The sequence below is a fragment of the Sarcophilus harrisii genome, chromosome 1, assembly GCF_902635505.1.
Source record: "Sarcophilus harrisii chromosome 1, mSarHar1.11, whole genome shotgun sequence".
In the NCBI taxonomy this organism is placed as follows: Eukaryota; Metazoa; Chordata; class Mammalia; order Dasyuromorphia; family Dasyuridae; genus Sarcophilus; species Sarcophilus harrisii.
In genome coordinates, this window is record NC_045426.1 from 424522033 (window position 1) to 424539300 (window position 17268).

The 17268-nt window shown below is 34.1% G+C and overlaps 1 protein-coding gene across 2 annotated transcripts in view; it reads left to right on the top strand.

Moving 5' to 3' along the window:
* The first annotated feature begins 248 nt into the window (after positions 1–248).
* The window catches only part of LOC100933622 (cadherin-6), a 161624-nt gene continuing 144604 nt past the window's right edge, over positions 249–17268 (top strand). The window contains exon 1 of one of the 2 annotated variants that reach the window (XM_003759645.2): positions 249–314. The gene's annotated coding sequence lies outside the window, so the exon portion shown is untranslated. Of the gene's footprint in view, positions 315–395; positions 660–17268 lie in introns of those variants that run through there. The other variant, XM_031946146.1, reaches the window with a different exon arrangement.

Genomic DNA, 17268 nt, shown 5'->3' on the forward strand with positions numbered 1-17268 from the left:
CTTTAACAAAGTCCTCCTCTCTCTGCACCCTCCCACTCCATTCACTTGCAAATCAGTGTGTGCCCAGAAGAGCCTGCTTTCCCTAAGCCCCAACACCTTCCCATACTGAGTGCTGCAGTTTAAGCAGGAAGCAGTGGGAACTGTGTAAGCTAACAGAGCAGCAGCTCCGGGAGTAGAGGAGGCAGCGGTGGTAGCGGCGATAGCAGCGGCAGTGGCAACCGCGGCGGCGGCGGCGGCAACGACAGCGAAGGCAGTGGGGGCAGTAGCAGCTGGAGCAGCGGCTGGAGCAGCAGCAGCCGCAGCCGCAGAAACCGGTAGCAGAATTTTTCCATGTTTGTAACTAGGAAAAAGGGTTAAAGTAATCTCTTATTTTGTTGGGGTATTTGGTTTGCTTTTTTAGCTGTGTTTTCTGTCCTTGTATTTTATCATTGAATGGAAAACAATCCGCTAGAGGTCCCGTCAGCTTCCGCTATATGCCTGCCAGAGTTAAAAGAGATGCTCTAAGAGTCAAACCCTTAGTTTCGTGCTGGTAGCTTCGCCAGAGGTGGAGACACCCGGCAGCCCCGGGAGCTGGGAGCTCACTCCCAGGTGGAAAAGGCATTGCGACCGCAGAGTGACCAGTGTGCTTCTCCACGAAGCTGAGGGCTCTGTGTCTGCGGGTAAGGATTTCCTCCAGGCTCTGAGTGATGTAGGGCAAATGTAGCGCTCTCTGCCTTCTGCAGGAGCTCACTCGCTTCTGCTCTTTCTTTGATAGCTGCGGCTTACACTGGGTCGTTTTGCGAAGTTGGCAGCTCTTTTGTGCGGGCAGCCGGCGCCCTTGGGAGCAGAGTCAACGGGCGTGGACACTTCTCTATGTTGCCCAGGGAGGGGGCAAGGCTTAGCCAGGTGTATTTTGAGTCCAGGTCATTTTGCATATACGAATGTTTGTGGAACAGGAAAACTTTAGTTCCAGTGAGTAGTTAGCTAGAGACAAGGAGAGAAGGAAGCTGGTCGCATCTACTTTTTGGACAGTGTATTCTGGTGGACCTGGTACACAGGGGCTCCGTTTGATAGAAAAGTCCCCCTATTATAAAGTGCAGTACTCTGCATGTGGAACCCAGAGTGGAGGGAAAAGTCAGTGGTTTGGTGGATGTGCGGCCCTGGAGTTGTTACGGAAAATGACAGACCAGACACCAAGTCTTCTCGATAGCAATGTGTTCTTGGGACAGGGACGGGAGCAAGTGTGTGTAGTTTTTATAGGGTTAGACAGAAGAAAATTGGAATACTTGTACCTAGTCCTAAATGAATTAATGTCCAGAATAAATTATACTAAGCTGGTAAGTGGGCTTGTTTTGTTTTGTTTTAGTTTATACATAACTACAATTACAGACATGGATCTAATTTTGGATTTAGATATTGTGTAAGGAGTTTTGTGACCGGTGATCAGTGATTCTATGGAGGTCAGTGGGGGGTGGGGGGGGGGGGGGAGGGGAAGAAGTGTTGTCACTGCTGCAATAAAATCCATATTTTATGGGGAGTTAAATGCAGTTCTTTGTAAGTGCAAGTGTATGTTCAACTAAGAAACTCTAGATGACATTCAAGGATCAAGAAGTTTAATGACCTGAATTATACCCAGAATACCCATACATCTGCTGATGATATTTCAAGAATGAACCGCTGTCCAAGAATTTCATTGTGATATTCATGCTAGAGAATTTTATTACAACTCTTAAAGTAAATTCTATGACCAGACTACTTAAGTAGCTCTCTATGGCTTCAGTTTTCATTTGGGGGTAAAAGAAATGGTGGGGAGGAGGGTGAAATACATATATATATATATATATATGAGAAATATTTTTGTACATATTTGGCTATGTCATGTTGATACACACATTTTACATATATATATATATATATATATATATATATATATAAAATCTTTCCAGTACTAAAAAGGTAGCAAGAGGCATTTTGTGCACTGGGAAAAGGAAACAAGAAAAATGTAACTTTAACATAGCATTTTCTTTGCTATAATATCAAAAAAATAATCTTCAAACCACAATAAAGTAGTATCTGATCTGTTTTACCTTTTCCTTTTGTAGTTGTGTGTACCTAAAAAGATTAGCATGGAAATCTAAGTGTTTCTACATACATTCATACATATATGTGTATATATAGTTTATTCTTCCTAAATGCCTTGATCCAAGGTGTAGGAGTGTTTTTTTTTTTTTTTTTATCCCGGTGTTTTCTGACTTTATTGTTTTAAAGAAAATTAAGTCAACAAGTTGTGGGAGGGAGGATATAATGAACATGATCAATCAGATGTCTTCATTGTGTCATAAATAGAGGGTGAAGTTTGTGCTACATGGCAGATTTTCAGTGGAGAGCTCCTTTTGCTCAGAAGTCATAAAAGAATCCAGCAGTATACTGGGGGGGAATCATTTAGGATTTTCTTTACACTTGTAGATTTTGACTAGTTGGAAGAGTATATAGGGTGAAGAAAGGAAACAAGGTATATAGTATATTTCTACTTATTTTAATTTATTTTTTGATATTTTTGAGGTAAAAGGAGAACCCTTTTTAATCCAGAAAATCCTAAGAAACACAACATATTTTTCAAGGAAAATGGCAATGATTCAGTTCTACTATAATTCTCTGCAATTATCTTTTGCAACCGTTATAAGGAATTGGCATGTGAGAATCACTGTAGGGATTTAGCAATCCCTTAGGATATTACATTTTTGCATTAATTCTTTCCAATTACACTTTTCAATACTAACACTGAAAAGATAAAATAGAAAAACAAAAACCATCATTTTCCAGGTTGCTTGCTATCAAAAATGTACACCTTCCCTCTTCCACCCACCACTTCCATCAGCTTTGAAAGTAGAAACTTACTGTTAGAGGCAATATTCCTTTTAAGGAGAAAATGTCTTTTGAAAATGTTGTTTCAGATATATTTGAAATAGCTCAGATTGAAAGCATAGTGATAGACCTAAACATAGTGCCAGATAGTATATACTCTTTGCTAGAAATGTTTCAACTAGTATATTGGACTTTGCAGAAAGTTCTGATTTTTAAATTGAGCAATAGTATGGTTAACTTGGCTGGAAAATGACCAAGTGTTTTCATGAAGGGCATCTTTTCTTCCTTAGGATATGAAATGTGTGGACACCCCTCCTGAGTCCTAGTTCCTCTACATATGTTTGTTTCCTCTTTATTCTACAGATGCAGTGGTTTTCTTCTAATTTTAGAAACTTTTTTGGTTGGAAGGGACCTCTAGTGGGTCATCCTGTGCATTTCTCTCAGCTTTACAGTTGCAGGATGAATTTTGCTATCTAAAGTTTTGAAAACATATTAGCAGTTTCTTTATTAAAAAGAAAGGGAAAAATGCATTTCTAGCATAGCTTGATTTCTTTGTATAGATAGTGGCTCACCATCTTTTTTACTTATGTAGATGTCTCCAATTGTAGTACCTCATAGTTTGTTTTTTTTTTTTTTTCCCATGTCTCTAGTTAAACATTTAAACACAATGAGAATTTCACATATATTTAAATTAAAATAGTAGCAATATGCTTTCATTCATGGAAAACTCTAAAATGAGATTTCCTTTTTTTCCAAACCTTGCCAAAAATGTACTTCCTTAAGCAACTGTTATATCCTTGTTAATAATTAAGTTGATTTACACTTTTAAAAAATCCATTTTCCATGGTACAATGACATTACTATTATGATTCAAGAAAAAATGGCATAAAAACTATGGCTGTGAGAAAAGTTGTGGGAACATAATAACCCTTTCCAAAATATTTAGAACTTCTTCACTTCTGCTGATTTAGTGGCTTCTGATTTAAAGAAATACCCATTCATATATAAATATTTGTTAAAAAGAGGCCAACAGATTTTTAGATGTGCATGTCACCAATGGGGATTGTCTGTTTTAGTACATAATTTTGTTTTATTATGATGCTTTTTGGGCACCCTACTCCTTTAAAAGGCATTTGCTGGCATTTGGAGTTAGATAAGTTCTCTGTGGTGAATCAGTCTCTTCTGCTGACACTATACAAGGCTCAACTTCCAATTTAAAAATCTGTTCTAAAGTTTGAAATGTGTTCTAAATGAGATAACATCCGGCAGAAGCTAGTTTCTTCATATTCCTTGCTTAGTCATGGCAGCCCATTCTTTGGGGTCTATAAGAATTGGGGTCTGCCTCATAAAAATGGAAAGAAATGACTCAATCGGAATTGCATTTCTTAATAGTGTTGCAGTTTATCCAATGTCTACTGAGTTTACCTTATTTGCTTCATAAAAATGTGAAAAAGTAGATAATCCAACCTCTTCTGGCTTAAATTGTGAATAATACATAATAAATATAAAGAATTGGAACATTGTGCTAAATTGTGAAAAAAGAATGTTTTTAAAAAACAAGAAATTATCTGTCAATTCTACTTTTGTGACATCATTCTAATGATTTTGGGAAAATATTGGAAGGGATACCTTTTATATTTGTTTATTTGTTGGTTGGAGAAGAAAGGAATTGAGGTGCTTTCCTAAAATTGGATGTATGATATGTTGTTGGGCTTTCATTTTTTCTGAAAATCCAAAAGATTACACTATTCTAAAATATCCATAGCACTCTGTTTCTGTCTTTTTATCCATCCCATTTCTTTGTTACAGTGAATTATATGAGGACCTCTAAGACCTTCTGTGTCAGACACCATCATTATTTCTTGAGGTGGAGAGTTTTTATGACCCTCTAAGCAACCAGATAGGAAGGTGGGAAAGAATGAGTGATCTTCCAATAAGGTAAAATGTACCCTTAGCTACTACAAAAGATACATTAAGGATGAGTTCCTGAAGCCAAAAAATAGCAGAGAAATGATTCAATAAACTAAATACTTTAGGCAAAAAGCCTAACTTGACTTGAACTACCCCAAGAGCATATCTGAAGTACTCATAAAGAGAATTTAATGAAGTGACCATGCCCCTTTCTATAAATGCAATTATTTCCACTATAACCTGTGTTCAAAAGATATTGGATACTTTTATCCCTCTATACTTAGATATCGTTTCAATTTGTTTTATCTACTAACTCTTTTCAGTGATTTTATATTTATTTTCTAAGTTAATCATTCTACTTTGTTTAGATTTGTAGGCAGAGTATTTTAATTACAGCTAGAATGTTACTATTAAATTTGATTCTTGGTATTGATAAAGCAGCATCTGCCTCAATCTTTTCGTAATGATATATAGACTTTTTGTTGAGGAATACAACTCATGAATGAAATAATACAGAACTTGCCTTGATGGAAGATTTTGAATTATTTTAACCTAAATGATACTTCTATAATAGAGTCAATTGGCCCACAGGTCAACAGAAATTGAAAAGCACAAAAGAAATTTAGTTTAATTGAGTTGACCATGGATTAGTAACAAGTGAAGGAAATGGAAAAAGGGAGGATAAGAAAAGTACAGAGGCAAATTGAAAATAGAAACAAAAGTTCAGATTTGACATTTTTCCATATGTGGAATTACTATTTTCTATCATAAGAAATGCAGCTTCATATGCATGATTATCATGTAGCCCTTGCCTGTCATGAAATGCAAATTGTAAGATGGTAGTCATTGCCTGAAGGGGACCTCACTGAGTGTTTCACAGAACTAGAAATTGAATGAAATTTCTACATTCAGGGATCAGCTAAGGAGATTGACTTCCAAGAAAGTGATTTGAATTCTTATCTGAAAACAAATATTACAGTTAGTGCCAACTCAAAATGTAGAACCTCAGAGAGAATTCTCCTACTTAGCTCTTTAAAAAGACTTTCTTATAATAATTAACAGTTGCTACTGTTATCAATAAAGGTCTAAAATAATATAGTTATCATTGTTTGACATTATCTTCCTTCCCACACCAATGTAATGGAAAGAGACCTAGGGCTTATCTTCTTAGACAATAGTGATGAAAACAAATATACTCACACAAACTAAGGAAACCTACAAATAGTATAATGTGATAAAAGACAGTAATAACAAGATCTTCAACTAATACTAAATAATTGTGTTTTGTGTTAGAGCAGCCTTAATTATGTGTGGTGGTCAAAGAGGCCAGAGGTTAGAAAAACTGAGGATGAATCTAATGAGAATCACAAAGGAATATAAATATGGTGAACTTCAAGTTCTTTTGACTTGAGGCTTATGGGAACAACTTGCACAATTGGGGAACTCAATAAAAAGTGGTAAGGATAGATGCTTGCTTAATGTCAGCCATAGAAGGACTTATGGGTAACCTGGGAGGATAAAAAGCAATAGAAGAGATTCAAATAATATGATTTTGTCAAGGAAGAGGCAGATTTTGAGCGCAGATAAACTTCTTACAAGTTTTTTTTTTTTTTATTTAAAAAATATTTGCAAGACTTTGTTAACAGAAATAGCATTGTGGAAATTTTGAGTTCTTTGTTTGACCATAAAGATTTTGGTGACCCAGAAATCCATCATCTGATACCCACTGCAATGAGACAAGAGTTTATGGGGAAGAGTGAAGGAACTTTTAAAAATTAAGTAATTTTAGTTTTCCTCTTGACAGATATGACTTTTATTCACCTTAGGGCATCTCAGGCTCACTGGATCCTTTAAAGGAATACCTTCTCACTAGTTTCTCTCAGTGTAATTTTTACCTGATTGCCACTATTAAGTAAAGTTTCATATGATTTCTAGCCTATCTGATAAATGAAAAGACATTTTTTCCTTTCATATCAACATCATTGTCATTTATTTAGTATTTCTTTGGCATCAAATACAATATGTGCACAAACTATGATTCTTTTTATTATAAACTATTATACTGGTGTGTCTTGCCCATAAGCACACTTGCTTCAAATGAGAATTTCTGAATGAAGGATTCTTCTCTCAGTTTAAAAAAAAAAAATTCAATAAAGTATTATACCAAAACATACAAGTATGCCACAGAGTTGAAAACAAAGTAAAATACTAGAACTGTGCTTTCCCTATATTTAGTGTATGTGTGTATGTATGTGTATGCTGTATGTCCTGTATGTATGTATGTATGTATGTCCTGTATGTATGCATGTATGTGTGTGTGTGTGGGGGGGGTATCCTTCAAAAGACAGAAGTTCCTTGAGAGCAGAGCCTGTTCATTTTTCTCTTGTTTCCTCAATACCTAACATAGTACCTAGCATATAGCATGAGAAAAGTAGATCTCCAAAGCTTTAAAAATATGCAAAAATAAATGTTAACTCATTGGTTACACTGAATGAAGAATAAAGAAAAGTCAAAAAGCTATCACCTGATGCTGATTTGGTAACTAAAGGTACTTTCCAATATGCTTTTCTGTCTTTCACAAATCTTACCATTAAAATGACCATGTAGAAATCTCTATACTCTTTAGGTTCTAATTATGCAATTTTTGAATTATAAACAAAATTACATATTTGGAAGGAAAATGTAGACATAAATCGTTTCCTTATCTTTGTTTTACATTTTAAAAATCAATAGTGTTTATCTTGTCCAAAGTATCATGGGTAGTCTTTTATTTTTCTCTTTTTTTCTGCTGAAAATATTTCATTATTTATTGGTGCTATTAAATTATGGGAACAAGTGAAATTAAAAGTCAAGCTAACTATGAATCTGGTAGTAATTATGTTTATGTTAAGGGTAGGGAGGAAGGTGTGTCCTGTATGTGTTTATTTGTGTCTGTTACAAAAATAGAAACTACTGAAATTGGTAGCTAAAATGAGGTAGCTAAAATTTAATCTATGAGTTTTCAGCTACAGTATATTAAACTGGTATATTTCAGCTACCCATCAAATAATAAAAGAAATGAAAACTTCCGGTAATCTATGGAGACTTCCTATTTGTCTCTAATTTTTCAGGATCTTCATAGGATCATCTATTTAAAGCAAAAAGAAACCTTGGAGATTCATTACTTCAATTCATCATTTTACAGATGAGTAAACTGAGTATTAGAGAGGCAAAATAAATTTCCTAGATCATACAAATTGTAAATAATAGAGCTGGAACTGGAAACTAGATCCTCAAACTCTATATAAAGAGGGTTTTTTTTTTGTTTGTTTGTTTTTCTAATTTTGTTTTGTTGTGTTGTGGATGGTGGAGCAGTAGATAGAACACTAAAATCAGGATCAGGAAGATCTACTTTCAAATACAGCCTCAGACACTACTAGTCATATGCCTTTGGGCAAGTCATTTAGCCTCTGTTTACTTAAGTTTCCCTAGTTGTAAAATGGGTATGATAATAACACCTTTCTCCCAAGGTTATCCTTGGATTAAAATAATATTTGTAAAGTATTGTAAAGTATTTTGCAAACCTTCAAGCTTTACATATTAGCTATGATTATTATTACTTTAAATAAAATCTTGCAGTATCCTAATCCTATGTCAAATCAGATGCTTGGTATTTGGGTAAGAAAATAGGCTCACCTTATTTGTAGTACTTTTATTACTAGATCATTAGGACTTCTGACAAATAGCAACTGGGGGGAGAGGGAATTACCTAGTTATCACAATCATTGTGGTTTTATTACGGCCTTGTCTATTTGTGGAATAATTTTACAAAGAAAAGCAATTGATCTTGGTGTTTAGTTCTCTTTGACCCCAGTAGAGTGAAGAAGAGTGACTATGCCTTTTAAGTTAGCAGACCAAAACCTAGATTAGTCAAAAGCTGCTCACCTACTGTTCTCTTTATTAAACCTTTTGAAAAGAATCTTTTGATTACCTTAGCAAGAATGATGAAGTTGTACTATGTGTAATTTTCTCAAAGTTTGTATGTCGTTAATTTGAGTACCTGGTTGGTTGATGAATGTTCAGCAGATAAAAAAGTTGTATCTGATTATCTCAACTAATTTTTACCCTATGAACCAGAGAAGTGGCATCCTTAATTTGAAGTCTGATTTGTATACTATTGACCAAGACATGTCAAAGATGTTTTTTTAGATTCCTGAAAATGCCTCTTCACTTTATTTTTAAGAGACCCACAGTCCTGCTTTTTATGTGTCAGTCACAAGAATAAAATGATCATCCATTTTGAGTTGCCTTTTATAAGGGCTTGTTTTGTTTGGTTTGATTCATTAGTGTACTGCCATCCATGCTTCTGCTGTGTTTGATTCTGAGCTTCCCTTAGCAACAGGTTCTAATTTCACTAGTCACCACAAAGCAGTCAGAATCTGCTCTTCACCAATTCAGTGTTCTGAAATATAACCTATACATTTCCATGTTGAATCCTAATTGAACAAACCTGAGCAGCAGCATTTCCCAGTTATTGTTCTTATCTCATAACTACTCACTTAAGAGTAAAGGGTTAGGATTTTTTGTCAGGGCGAAGAAACTGGATTCAAAAAGGTGGGAAATCTGATGAAAATCAATGCTACAGCTGGTTTCCTCTCCTGTTGACTCCCTAATTTGCCTTTTCCCCAGGAAGAGATCACTAAGGGAGGTAGTCCTTGACAAAAAGAGCTTGAAGGAATTAGTTAATCTGTAGTGCCCTCTAGGAGAAATCAGTCACAAACCTGAAAATATGAAAAGGTTTTAGGAGCACACAAAATTTGAAACAACTTCTGCATTCAGAAAAGGTAATGTGGTTATTGTAGGCAAACAAACCTTGTCCAAGAGACTGGAGTCCACCTTTGAAATGGAACAAAGAAAGGTGGCATGTTGAGGATTCCCATTGTGAACTCTGATTGTTTGTTTCTCCCATTTACTTGTGGGGGTGCATAAATTTCTCAAATTAACTATTTAGGAATTTATTTTTTATTTTCCCAAAATATTTCAATAAGCCCAGTTCCAATCGATTCAGTAAATATCTATTGAGCATTTTCTGTGTTCTAGGCATTGTGCTATGTCTCATAGAAGTTGTAGGTTGTCTACAAATTTCATTAATAGATTCTGTGGCAGGATCTATATTGATTATCAGGGAAAAGGAGGCGACTAGACTTTTCCAAAAAAAAAAAGGGTAAGATTGCTAATTTAGAAAAAAAAAATTAACTTTCACATCAAGTGTACCCCAGCATCTTGGATTAGAATTTTGATATAAAATAGAGATTTAGGGGAACCCAAATAAGCCAAAAGACAAATCAGTCCCTCAAAAAGCAGCCAAAAGGTAGGTTAATTAGGTAGCAGTAAATAAGAAGCTTTTCATTGTGTTCCTAGGAAGCTGATAGTATTCATTTAACGTATGTGTGTGCTCCAATTTATAATCATATTAAAATGGCTTTTAAAATTGTTTGCATTCTGTGTGATAATCTGATTGTCATGGTTGATGAAAGAAACCAGACATAGAACACTACAGCTCAACCAATGGCCCTTGATGATAATTAAGAAATATGCAATAATATCCATGACATCATGCAAGAAGATTTCAAAGCATTGAATAAGATTAGTGCTGTATGTTAAGTGAACAATCTGGGTACTAATGAGAAGTTGTGGATAAACAAAACCTTAAAGAAATGCTCAGTTTGTCAAACAATTACTTCCCCATTCTGCTTACCTGATAAATAACTGCTCCCTAAGAATGATTTTTCAGGAAAGATTTTTGGAAGGTTAATTATAGGAATTTCTAGACAGTAAGAGTCTTTCAGGAATAAATGTAAATAATTTTATGGCCTAGATAAATTCTAATAAAATAAAGAGGTAACTTTATTATAACATAGCTCCTCTGTCACCAGAATGATTACCTGAAAGCATCTGAGCTGAACACTGTTACTTAACAAGCTGATTTTCAAAAGATGCTACACCAGTTTTGGACCACAGGATAGTAACTTAGATAAACATTTTGCCAACTTTATTTTCTTTCAAATTTATTCCTTTCCAGTGAAAAATCTAGCTTATTATATTTTAATTCTAATAACATCATACTTAATAATTCAGAATCTTTTAAAAGGGGTCCTATTTCAAAGGATACCATATCAATGGTGCCCTGAGAGCCTGAGGGTATAAAGATGCCAATGGGGGTACCCAGCCTTCAGATTCCGGATACCAAGTCTCTTCTTCCTTTAGGCAGGTTTTTTATTAAACTCAGTCTTAAACAATGTTGCCTGAAGCTTGATTAACAATTTATATCTTCCTAAGCAGGATTAGCAGCACTCTGTCATTTTGATTTTTTAATTCTAAATTTGCATCTGGAAATGGGATAGACCTTTAAGTTTATGTTTTTAAAATACATTTAGTTTTTCAGGATTCAAAAGTAAACTTAATGTTATTCTTGCTGGTACAATCTTTCTTTTATATTATGGTTGTTATTTTTGCTACTTCAAATCTTGGCTACTTCAAATAAAATGTAATTGTTTATGCCTTTAAATTCATTTCTAATCTTTAATTTTTGTAGCTGACTTTTTTTATTAAAACAATTTATAATGAAATTAAAGTGAGGAGAAAAAATCAGATAGGGTGAGCATATGTGTAGATATGTATTATGTATATAAAGAGTTCCTTACCTTTCTTTGTGCCATATCCCCTGTGGCAGTCTGCCAAAGCCCATGGAAAGCCTCTCAGAATAATATAAATGCATAAAACAAAATGTGTAATGTTACAAATAAAAATAATTTTACTTAAATATAAATTTAATTTCTTTTCCCATCCACATCCATTGACCCCTTTGAAATTTCTCTATACACTCTAGTTTAGGAACCTTCTTATACATACACATACTCACATATAAACCCACACATGTTTGTACATTTACATATTTATACATGCATGTGTAAATGTGCATATGCAGGTGTATATTTAAGCTGTCAAAAATCTTACTGAAGTTTCAAAGTTTAAAACTACACTAAGAGTTTGGGAAATCCTCTATATACGTAGCTGGATAAATAGACATATGTGTGTATGCATATATATATATATATATATATATGTGTGTGTGCATATAAACGTATTTACACATAAACATATACAGATACAATACAGAGAAAGAGGTTTAGGTTAATGTATACGTATTTTGTTTATATGAGCTTCAGTTTCAAAAGTAGTCTAGGGCAGCTCTGGACTTAGAGTTCGGAATTCTTATTTTGAACCTTGCATTTGTCATTTAGAAGCTGGAATATGGACAAGTCATTAAACTCTCAGATTCATTTTTATAAAATGAATAATAATACTAGTAGTTCTTACTTAATGGGATTGTGTGGAAGCCCAAAGGAGGTAATATATGTGAAAGAACTCTGAAACCATAGAGCTATATAAAATATGAATTTCATTCATCAAGAAACCATATCCTGCATTTTCATCCTTTGAGCATATCTGTTTATATCTTTGTATTTCATGTCAAAAGATATAACAGATTTCCTTATTTTTTTAAAGCATGGTACATTTAAGGCCAGAGCAGCAGGTGTTTCCCCATATGGGTCATTTAGCTTTGGGCAGAGAAAAAAAAATTAGTCCCATGCATGGCCGCAGATTCACCCCAAGTTTTTGCTGTCTCACATTTGCTTAGTCTTGTTCCCAAAGGGGATCAGTTAAAAAGTGGCTGGCTCAGGGAAAACCACTTCTGGGCAGGGGACAAACAAAAGTGCATTTCCTACACATGATAGACCAATGTTATCACATTTATATACCAATAATAATAATATATACTCCGGTTGATAAAACCTACTTTTTTCTACCAGTCTCATATTTTGCTTCCTTTGACTTCACATTATAAAATTGCTTTGCACAGCTCATTTCTATTTCTCACCCTGCCTTTTTTTTTTAACTTTAAGGGCTTTAAAAAGAATCATTACCCCACTGAAGACTATAAATGAGGTAGTCCACATCTCAGGGTACTCTTCTAGCATTGATTATACTTGACCAACTCGCCATTATTCTACTTTGACTCTCTCCACAGCAATTTTACATAGATTCTAACCAGCAAATTTTGTTGCTACAAGCATTGCTTCTGTACAGGAAGGCTGACTGCATTTTAGGATCTCAAATGTTTCCTGATGTTATTTAGACATTAAATGTTAATTATGACTTTAAAAGCATTTTGATTTAAAGCAGTTATCATTAAGCTGGTTGAATAATCCTTAATAAATCCAAGTCTTTTAATCCCACTGATGTGATAGCACCTTTAGTTGTTGGAGTTCAAAGCTCTACTGACACTGTAACCACAGTTATTTATAGGAGGAATGATGTGCCTCAACTTCTGTAGGGCTCATATCTAAGAGAACTGAGGATGAAACTCCAGAACCTTTAGAATCTGCTTGTGATGAATTTTAATGGGTCTTTTAGAAGAGCAGGGTGAGACAGTGATGGCTGGAATGAATAACTTGGTTAGGACCACTAAATGTCTAATGAGAGTTAATTAAGAGGTAGTAAAGTTCAGGAAGGAGAGCATTTCTTCATGAGTAATGAGATGGCCCTGATCTGGTATCTTATAAGCTAAAAGAAGTTTTGTTTAGTAGAAATGAGAAGATCTAGGTTTCAATCAGTTTACCACTTCTAAACTATATGACTTTGGTTAAGTCACCAAGCATCAGATTTTACAGGTATAAATTGAGAATAATTATGAGATCACCTACTATGCAGAGGAAGCATATTGTAATTCATAAAGCAATGTGTAAATATGAACAATTATTAGTTGTGAACCTGACTAGCAGTCAGGTTAGAGAGGATGTTTTAGTGACTCTATATACCTAAATATAATAAATAAACAAATTTCTAAAATTAGAATTTTTGAGTTAAAAGATGCTTCCTAAATATCAGTCCAGCCTTTCATGTTACAGATGGGGAAAATGAAAGAGACACCAAGTGATTTCCCTGAGGTCACTCAACTAGTTAGTAGTATAGCTAAAACTATATAACTAAGACTTCTAACCCAGATCAGCAGTCTTTCTGCTTATAGCATATTGTCTCCCAAGAAACAAGTAATTTATATCATTTGACTCAGGAAGAATTTGTAAGCCTTCCTTTAAGAGACTAGACCTTGGAAATGACAAAATAAGACTAAGATGTCACCAGAAAAAGAAATTAACCTGAAGGCAACAGAGAAAATATAGAAGTAGACAGGATGACCAAAAGTTTACAAGAATTGACTAAGCTTAAGGAGAAGGGATAATCAATGAATGGGAGAAGATATTTTGAAGCAATTATATTAGATGTTTGTACTCAGTGTAAGATAGTGCATTTGCGTTTTTTGGAGCATCTACAATATCCTAAAATAAGGAGCAGAGAGTGGTCACCTGGTTCAAATTGGATAGACAGTTTTGTATGGAATCACTCAATATTCAGTTATTAAATTTCTATTTATGTATTAGGCATTGTGAGAAGTGCTGGAGATACAAAGATAGAGCTGGGGAGGAGGGGAGGAGGAAATCTCTTCTTTTTGTTAGATTCCCTACATTCAAGTGTTGTGGTGTTTCTTTTCTTTTAATAAAATTACTCTTTCACATGTTATAGCCAGACTGAGGCAAGTAAAAGAATTATTTCTAACCAATAAGACTATCCAGTGGAAAGACATTCTGATTTTTTTTGGGGGGGAGGGGGAGATAAGGACTCAAGCTGTAATAGTGACATGCAGAGAAATTTAGTAGGGACAAAAAGTAAAAACCTTTGGGTTTAAAAAAATGATTGCACAAATATAGAATGGAGGAGAGCTGTCTAGAAAAAATGTTTGTGAAACAAAAAAAAAAAACTAATGAATTGCAAACTCCGTATAAGCCATCAATGGGAATTGGTAGTCAAGAGTTATTATGACTTTATATTGCATTAAATAGAGGTATATAGGCAGATAAGTGTCCAAATGCATAGAATGCTGGGGTTAGATCAGGAAGACATCTGGAGTTCAAATCCAACTTTCACTAGCTGTGTGATCTGGGCAAATCGCTAAACCCTGTGTGACTAAGTTTGCTCCTCTGTAAAATGAACTGGAGAAGTATATAGTAAATCACTCCAGGATCTTTGCCAAGAAAACGGGGTTACAAAGAGTTGCACAGGACTGAAAAATGACTCAACAACAACAAATAGGTTCCAAAATGAGGAAGATGGTAGTTTTGTATTGGTCAGACTACCACTGAAGTTTTGTGTCCAGTTTGTGTCCCTGCATTTTAGAAGGGATACTGAGAAGCTAGAGTTCAGTCAAACTGTAAAAGAGAAGATTTTGAAAGAAAATTATTGATGTTTACAAACATTTCAAGGATTATTAATGTGGAAGAAAAATTGTTCTACTTGGTCCTAGAAAACAGAAATGCAATAAATAGATAAAAGTTATAAGGAGGCAAATTTTAGTTCATTATAAGGAAAAACTGTCAACTATTAATGCTGCACAAAATAAAATGAATTGCTTTAGTTTGTGTAAAAGAAATGAGAGAATATGAAGTCAGAATGAAATGAGTTATCATTAAATGGATGTCTTCAAAATAAATACTAGATGTTACATTGTTGAGAATTACACACACATACACACACATACATATTTTACATACATATTATATACGTCACGATTTGGGAACTTAATAAATTATTTTCAAAATCCCTCTTAGTTCAATTAATTTATGAGCATATGTTTCTTAGCCTTTTTTGTCATAGACCCCTTTGATAATACCATCTTTAAGTTCACAAAAGAAGATACATGGGATTACAAAGGAAGCCAATTATTTTGAAATACAGTTATCAACATCTAAAAAACCAAGTTCAGAGACTTAGGTAATAAACTCAAAATGAAGAATATGAAATTGCTAAAAAAAAAAAAAAAAAAAAAAAAAGATAACCTAGATCTTTTGTCACAATCATCACAAGAATTAAAAAGGATTTTGTAATTATTAGGAGCTCTGTTAGGCGCTCAAAAAAAAAATGTTCCTCAACTCAACCCATAGTACATGCCGGTAAAGTATCTAAAATTCTTTCCTGTGGCTGTCCTTTACGATTTAATGCCAAGGAATGAGGACTGGGAGCTAAATTTTAAAGTCATAAGAAAGAGGAGAAAGTTTCAGGGAGAATAGGGGACTGTTGCAAATTTATGAGTGTGAAGATATAAGGATTTTTGTAGCAAAAGCTTTGTAGATCATTGAGAATTTGCCACACATTAGTCAGTACTGATTCATGTACCTATGGATGGAAGAAATATTGTTCCAAAAAGACTTTCACTTTCCTTATTAAGTTCTTAGTTTCTGGATTAATTATTATTACTTTAGCCAATGAAGCCCCTGAATAGAAATTGTTTATGGTTTCCCATTACACATTGACAATGCAAACTTTAGCCATGATTGGTGTAGTTTAGGTGTGACCTGGGCTATTCTTGTGATTTGTTATAATGACTGCAAGCCATCCTATTGTATAATGCATCTTCTGTGAAAGCTTTCAGGATAAAATCAATGTTATCTAGAAAAATCTTGTTTGTACATAGTTTGTATGTTGTCTCTCCCATTAGACTGTGATCTCTTGGGGAGCAGGGACTATCTTTTGCCTTTTTTCTATCTCTAATACTTAACATAATACCTGACACTGAGTAGACACTTAATAAATGTTTATTGACTGGTTAACTTAAATGCCATTCCTTACATAAATCCCTACCTGAACTGTCTTGTCATTAATCTTTTCTTTCACCAGTTATTTTTTAACTCCTTAATGAATATATCATTTAATATTGTACGTGATTGTTCTCTTTATTAATGTTTCTCACTCCAGCCCTCACCTGACTTTAATTTCTTTTGGAGGCAGAGACCAAGTGTTAACCAAACTTTGTATCTATCCAAACATACTTTCTTTTGAGGCAGAGACCAAGTGTTAACCAACCTTCATATCTATCCAAATGTAATACTTTACATGTAGCAAAAATTTAGCAACTGTATGCTGTGCTCCATTGCACTGTTGCATTACACTGCATTATATTCTAATATATACATAAGAGGTTCTAATGAGGTTCTCTACATTTTTTACATAAAACAAGATACTCATTAAACCAAGATTATGTAATATAGATTTTTTTGCTTAATTAAATAAGAAACTATTTCCTTTTATATAAACTGAGTAGTTAGACTACAATACTTACATTCTGGTGAAGTATGGTACTGTTTACTATTTAATAGAAACATGCAAGAAACAGTAAAAGAAAGTTGCCAAAAGCCATTACTGGAGTTGGAGGATAACTAGACCTGGAAGAAATAATTAAGTTGAGTAGGAAAAGTATACAAATGCCAAATAGAACTTGGGAGAGGTTCCAAATTCTAAAAATAGTAAATATTTATATTGGACAAAGTGAGCTAGATTTAGAATCAGAACTTGAGTTCAAATTCTAGCTCTGTTATGTAGAACATTGTGAATTTGGACTAGTCATTAACTTATTTTATT